Source organism: Bombina bombina, chromosome 2 (genome assembly GCF_027579735.1).
Source record: "Bombina bombina isolate aBomBom1 chromosome 2, aBomBom1.pri, whole genome shotgun sequence".
NCBI classification, from domain to species: domain Eukaryota; kingdom Metazoa; phylum Chordata; class Amphibia; order Anura; family Bombinatoridae; genus Bombina; species Bombina bombina.
The window spans coordinates 73,901,019-73,909,149 of NC_069500.1; positions in this window are offsets into that span (position 1 = coordinate 73,901,019).

Genomic DNA, 8,131 nt, shown 5'->3' on the forward strand with positions numbered 1-8,131 from the left:
TCAGACTTACGCTCTCACATTAACTGTTTACTTTCAATGTGTAATATGCGTGCTAACCCACACACATTAAAAGTGTAATAAATACATATATACACATATACACATTAATACATATTTAGACATATATAGACAAATATAGACATATATATATATATATATATATATATATATATATATATATATATATATATGTGTGTGTGTGAAAGAGGAGTATGGGGGAAGTGCTCAAAGCGTTAGTACAGGGTGGTCTGTTCTAGGAAACTGTAAACCAAAATAAAAAAATGCCTGATAACAGCTCTGTGAGAGTTATTACAAAACTATTAAAAAACACTTATTAACAGTTATATTGCATGATAATATAAACCTGGATCGGAGGTCACAGTGTGAGGGGTGCGAAAAGAACTATATACCTACTGCACTTCTGTTTTTCTCACTACTTGCTGGCACATATTGGGGCTCTCCCCAGATATAATAGACTTTTATTCATTTCCCTGCAGCATTCAGCACGCACTCCACTATATTTCCATCTGTATCTGCACATTTGGTTCTGTTTATTTAATGTTGATGTTACGTTGTAGTAATTTTGCGCTATTTTAGATATATATATATATATGTGTATTTATTCATTGATGTATCATTTTTGGTGAATGTAAGAGGTTTATATTATCATGCAATATAACTCATAATAACTGTTTTTTAATAGTTTTGTAATAACTTTCACAGAGCTGTTATCAGGCATTTTTTTATTTTGGTTTACAGTTTCCTAGAATGGACCACCCTGTACTAGCGCTTTGAGCACTTCCCCTATACTCCTCTTTCACATAATACTCCATTTTATAAATATTTGGAAAAGATATTTCGAATTTTGGGGGTCCTGTGCTCCTAGCAGCTCTTATAGAAAGGTCCACACATTTATATATGTTTTAATTTTAGTTAAGATATTTTTATACATTGGATTTTTATTTAATTTGGTCCTCAGTTTACACTTTCTAAAGTGTGCATTGATATATATTCATATTTCATCATTTGTTTATTATTATTATTATTTTTTTCGTATGTATATATAATACTCTCAATATTTTCCCCATACTCTTAGTAGAATAGATTTGTTCCACTCAATTTAAGGGCAAGTTATCTTTTCTCGTGCGCCTCAATAGGTCCAGAGCTTATACCTCTACTAGTTAGGGGTATATTCTATCTTTTTCTAGTATTTTGCATTTCTTTTCCTTCTGGAAGAGGCAGCAGAGGGAAGAGACCAGCCAATTATGACTGAATTAGAATATGGGACATATTTTGATCCCTCTCAAAAAATCAAAAGGTTATCTATTAGTGAAGAAGAGGGTAGGGTACTATTGGAAAATCTAAATATGACAGATCCTAAAAAATTATTTGAAAAACTTGAAAAGTTGAGCAAAAAACAACTGGTAAACTGGCACGACAGTGTTAACCTCGAGAGATACGTGAAGTACAAAATTATCCCTCGAGGTTTGAAAATGGAAAAAGACTCCATAATGGATAATACTGAGGTGGAGCTGTTATCCAAATGGGAAACAGCTCTTGAAACATGCTCCTTTACCTTCCTAGATATACTTATCAGATTTAGACAAAAGAAAGTGAAAGAGCTAACGGATCAGATTAAGGATATAAGAGAGAAACTTAATAATTTCAAGGGAGACGTATACTATAGAGAACTTGATAATTAAAACAAAAAGAAAATAGAGAGATTTGAAACCCAAGTAGAGTCCAATAAACTCAACAAATTTTTAAGGGCTCTTAATGAAAAGAAAAATGAATATCCTTGATACACAAGGGGATGGGGAACCAGGGATGGAGAGTGAAGATGTAATTGATTCCAATTTATGTAATACCCCAGGATTAAATCCCTCTAGTTCAAATTGGGCTGACATTTGTTCAGCTGACTATGCCACAAATAAGAGTTTTAGACAACTGTACAAGGACCAACCAGGTACAGATAATAAATCTAAAAGAAATGTAAAATTCTCAAAAACACATGAACTTAGGGGGTCTTATATTAATAGTGGGACGTACAATAAACGTCACAGCTATATTCCAGGACAACATTTCACAAATACCACAAACAATAATTTCCACAAAAACAAATTAAGACATAAAACTAAAAATTCATATTCTACGAATTCAATTAGTAAGCAAAGAGATCAGGAAAAATCATTTAAACAAGAGAGACATTATAACACCTACGACAATCATGATAGAGATCAGTATGCACCCTATCATGAAACTAGAGTACCTATAGACCATCAGGGTTTTCCAGGGGCCCACTATCACAGACCCCCAAACATAAATCGAGAGTCCCAGTTTTGGGACGAGAGGCTAGAGAGACAGGAGACCCCCCCTCATGGAGGGGGAAAGGAAAGAAAAGAGGCATAGAAAAACTAGACGAGGATGTAGAGGAGGAAAGGGATTTCGGAAACAAAAGAAGGAAACCCTCATGGATGTAAAAACGGAAAATGTAAAAATAGAAGATTTAATGAAAGTATTTAATCTATCCAAAATAACCCCTACAGTAGATGAAGAAAAACTCCTAAGAAGGGGTCTCTCTTTTGCACCAACGAGGGGGCCAAATGCTTTTAATTTGTTTTTAGATTTTAGTAAATACATACGCAAACTTACCTTACATAGATATTTTAACAAAATTGAGGCTTCTCAACAAGCATCAGGAACCAAAAATAAAGAGTTCAATACTGATGATACTGAAGCATTAAGGGTCCTGGAGGCCCTTCAGGAAGAAAATGAATACTTGAGAGAAGCTGATAGTGTGAATCCGTTATTGACCTATGAACCACATACATCCTTCAAACCAAACTCAGTGTTCAATCACAATCCAAAGGAAATTTTATCCCGGTTTTTAATAGCTTGGTACAAAGGGATTTGGATAAAATGTGCAGTAATTTCAAAATTAAGGATGGGAATCTAAACAAAAAAGAGAAAGTCTTGCTGGATCTATTGAAAGATGACAGTTCAATAGTCATTAGAGAAGCGGACAAAGGGGGGGGGGATTGTTATCCAGGAAAGAATTGATTATATTGATGAAGCAAATAGATTACTAGGGGATTCGGAAGTTTATGTGAAACTGGACAGAGATCCAACCTCACGCTTCCTGAAAATATATAACAGCCTACTGGATGATGCTAAGCATTAAGGAACATTAAGCGATAATGAATTTAAATTTCTCAATATGACCCAGTGACTGCTATATTCTATCACTTGCCGAAAGTGCATAAAAGAACAAATGCTCCCCCCGGCAGACCGATAGTGTCGGGCATAAATTCTCTAACCACAAGATCATCGGAATTCGTGGATGTATATCTACAACCATTGGTTCCAATTTTAAAATCATACATTAGGGTCACAACGGATATCATTAATAAAGTAAGTCCTATTAAGTGGGAAATGAAGTACCAATGGGTTACTTTAGATGTAAGAAGCCTATACACCTGCATCCCCCATATAAAGGGGGTTAAAGCAGTTGAGTATTGGCTCCACCAGAGGACCACCTTACCCGAGAGTACTCAGAATTTTCTTTTGCAAGCCATCAGGTTCATCACGGAACACAATTTCTTTCTCTTTGAATATAAGTATTTTTTACAAACCAGTGGCATGGCTACGGGCACAAAATTTGCCCCTAGCTTTGCGAACCTCTATATGGTGCACTGGGAGGATAATATGATATGGAATAACAACCCCTTTACATCAGATATAGGGATGTGGGGCCGCTATATCGATGATATAGTGATGATCTGGAAAGGAGAAGACACAACCCTTATAGACTTCATTGATTTTATAAACAAAAATGACTCAAATTTGAAATTTACTTTCAAGGCAAGCAAAAAAGAAATTGAGTTTCTGGATCTAGTGTTGTCACATGAAAATGACTTGATTCTTACTAGATTATTTAAAAACGAAAATGACAGAAATGGGTATTTTCATGCTAGTAGCTGCCATCATCCTAATTGGATCCGAAATATCCCTTACGGACAGTTTCAACGCATAAGGAGAAACTGTAGTAAGTTGGAAGACTTTGAAGCTGAATCTTTAAATTTGAAGGAAAGATTCATAAATAAAGGATATAGAAAGAAAAATATTGAGAAAGCATACCATAAAGATAAAAATACTTGTAGAGACGATCTGTTAAAGTCACAACAAACTAAGAAAAATAGGAAAAAAGAACAAGAGGTTATGTTTGTGACTACATATAACGAAGTTGCAAAATCAATACAAGAAGTACTGAAGAAACATTGGCACATTCTAGAGAAGGACGAATTGCTCAAAGATGTCACAACCTCGGGTCCCAAGATAATTTTTAGAAAAAACAAAAATTTTAAGAACATCTTGGCACCGAGCGAATTAAAAGGAAAATGTAAAAAAGAGGTGAATTGGCTTAACTCACAATCAGTGGGATTTTTTAAGTGCAATAGAGCCAACTGTGTGGCATGTGAGCACCACTATAATAGGAAACCCACAAAACAAATCAGGTCTACTAGTAAAGATACAGTGTGTGTAATTGACACCCTATGCAACTGCAAATCAACATATGCGGTTTATCTTCTGCAGTGTGATTGCGGATTGCAATACATAGGGCGCACCACCCGCCCCTTTAAGGTTAGGCTTTTGGAACATATTAACAATATAAAAGCAGGTTTGACAACACACAATGTCCCGGTACATTTTTCACACTTTCACAATAAGGATCCAAAAGGCCTAAAAGGTTGTATATTAGAAATAGTAAAACAAAAGAAAAGGGGAGGAAGTAGAACCTTAGATCTTCGAAAAAGAGAGACATTTTGGATCCATAAAAAGGGAACCCTAGCACCATTAGGACTTAATAAGGATGTGGATCTAGTAACATTCTTACTTTAAGGTTCCCTATGGAAGCAATAATTAACCATCCAGTGTCGTAACAAATAACAAAAAAATAGATGTTTACTATCACAGAATTAACTATTTTTAATTTCTAACCGCTAGATTTGGAGTTTTGTCGGTAACGACCCAAAAAACTAACGCCGGCTTTTTTCTGGCCGCACCATAAAAATAACTCTGGTATTGAGAGTCCACAAAAAGGCTGCGTTAGGCTCCAAAAAAGGAGCGTAGAGCATTTTTAACGCAGCTTCAACTCTCGATACCAGAGTTGATTACGGACGCGGCCAGCCTCAAAAACGTGCTCGTGCACGATTCCCCCATAGGAAACAATGGGGCTGTTTGAGCTGAAAAAAACCTAACACCTGCAAAAAAGCCGCGTTCAGCTCTTAACGCAGCCCCATTGTTTGCTATGCGGTAACCCTTCCTACGTCTGCACTTAACACTCTAACATGTACCCCGAGTCTAAACACCCCTAACCTTACACTTATTAACCCCTAATCTGTCGCCCCCGCTATCGCCGGCCCCTGCATATTATTATTAACCCCTAATCTGCCGCTCCGTAAACCGCCGCTACTTACATTATCCCTATGTACCCCTAATCTGCTGCCCTAACATCGCCGACCCCTATATTATATTTATTAACCCCTAATCTGCCCCCCACAACGTCGCCTCCACTTGCCTACACTTATTAACCCCTAATCTGCCGACCGGACCTGAGCGCTACTATAATAAAGTTATTAACCCCTAATCCGCCTCACTAACCCTATCATAAATAGTATTAACCCCTAATCTGCCCTCCCTAACATCGCCGACACCTAACTTCAAACATTAACCCCTAATCTGCCGACTGGAGCTCACCGCTATTCTAATAAATGAATTAACCCCTAAAGCTAAGTCTAACCCTAACACTAACACCCCCCTAAGTTAAATATAATTTAAATCTAACGAAATTAATTAACTCTTATTAAATACATTATTCCTATTTAAAGCTAAATACTTACCTGTAAAATAAATCCTAATATAGCTACAATATAAATTATAATTATATTATAGCTATTTTAGGATTAATATTTATTTTACAGGTAACTTTGTATTTATTTTAACCAGGTACAATAGCTATTAAATAGTTAAGAACTATTTAATAGCTAAAATAGTTAAAATAATTACAAAATTACCTGTAAAATAAATCCTAACCTAAGTTACAATTAAACCTAACAATACACTATCAATAAATTAATTAAATAAACTACCTACAATTACCTACAATTAACCTAACACTACACTATCAATAAATTAATTAAATACAATTGCTACAAATAAATACAATTAAATAAACTAACTAAAGTACAAAAAATAAAAAAGAACTAAGTTACAATAAATAAAAAAATATTTACAAACATTAGAAAAATATTACAACAATTTTAAACTAATTACACCTACTCTAAGCCCCCTAATAAAATAACAAAGCCCCCCAAAATAAAAAAATGCCCTACCCTATTCTAAATAACTAAAGTTCAAAGCTCTTTTACCTTACCAGCCCTGAACAGGGCCCTTTGCGGGGCATGCCCCAAGAAATTCAGCTCTTTTGCCTGTAAAAAAAAACATACAATACCCAAGCCCCCCAACATTACAACCCACCACCCACATACCCCTAATCTAACCCAAACCCCCCTTAAATAAACCTAACACTAAGCCCCTGAAGATCATCCTACCTTGTCTTCACCATACCAGGTTCACCGATCGGTCCAGAAGAGCTCCTCCGATGTCCTGATCCAAGCCCAAGCGGGGGGCTGAAGAGGTCCATGATCCGGCTGAAGTCTTCATCCAAGCGGGGCAGAAGAGGTCTTCCATCCGATTGAAGTCTTCATCCAAGCGGCATCCATCCGGAGCGAAGCGGCAGCATCCTGAAGACCTCCACCGCGGAACATCCATCCTGGCCGACGACTGAACGACGAATGACGGTTCCTTTAAATGATGTCATCCAAGATGGCGTCCCTCGAATTCCGATTGGCTGATAGGATTCTATCAGCCAATCGGAATTAAGGTAGGAATATTCTGATTGGCTGATGGAATCAGCCAATCAGAATCAAGTTCAATCCGATTGGCTGATCCGATCAGCCAATCAGATTGAGCTCGCATTCTATTGGCTGTTCCGATCAGCCAATAGAATGCAAGCTCAATCTGATTGGCTGATTGGATCAGCCAATCGGATTGAACTTGATTCTGATTGGCTGATTCCATCAGCCAATCAGAATATTCCTACCTTAATTCCGATTGGCTGATAGAATCCTATCAGCCAATCGGAATTCGAGGGACGCCATCTTGGATGACATCATTTAAAGGAACCGTCATTCGTCGTTCAGTCGTCGGCCAGGATGGATGTTCCGCGGTGGAGGTCTTCAGGATGCTGCCGCTTCGCTCCGGATGGATGCCGCTTGGATGAAGACTTCAATCGGATGGAAGACCTCTTCTGCCCCGCTTGGATGAAGACTTCAGCCGGATCATGGACCTCTTCAGCCCCCCGCTTGGGCTTGGATTAGGACATCGGAGGAGCTCTTCTGGACCGATCGGTGAACCTGGTATGGTGAAGACAAGGTAGGATGATCTTCAGGGGCTTAGTGTTAGGTTTATTTAAGGGGGGTTTGGGTTAGATTAGGGGTATGTGGGTGATGGGTTGTAATGTTGGGGGGCTTGGGTATTGTATGTTTTTTTTTACAGGCAAAAGAGCTGAATTTCTTGGGGCATGCCCCGCAAAGGGCCCTGTTCAGGTCTGGTAAGGTAAAAGAGCTTTGAACTTTAGTAATTTAGAATAGGGTAGGGCATTTTTTTATTTTGGGGGGCTTTGTTATTTTATTAGGGGGCTTAGAGTAGGTGTAATTAGTTTAAAATTGTTGTAATATTTTTCTAATGTTTGTAAATATTTTTTTATTTTTTGTAACTTAGTTCTTTTTTATTTTTTGTACTTTAGCTAGTTTATTTAATTGTATTTATTTGTAGCAATTGTATTTAATTAATTTATTGATAGTGTAGTGTTAGGTTAATTGTAGGTAATTGTAGGTATTTTATTTAATTAATTTATTGATAGTGTAGTGTTAGGTTTATTTGTAACTTAGGTTAGGATTTCTTTTACAGGTAAATTTGTAATTATTTTAACTATTTTAGCTATTAAATAGTTCTTAACTATTTAATAGCTATTGTACCTGGTTAAAATAAATACAAAGTTACCTGTAAT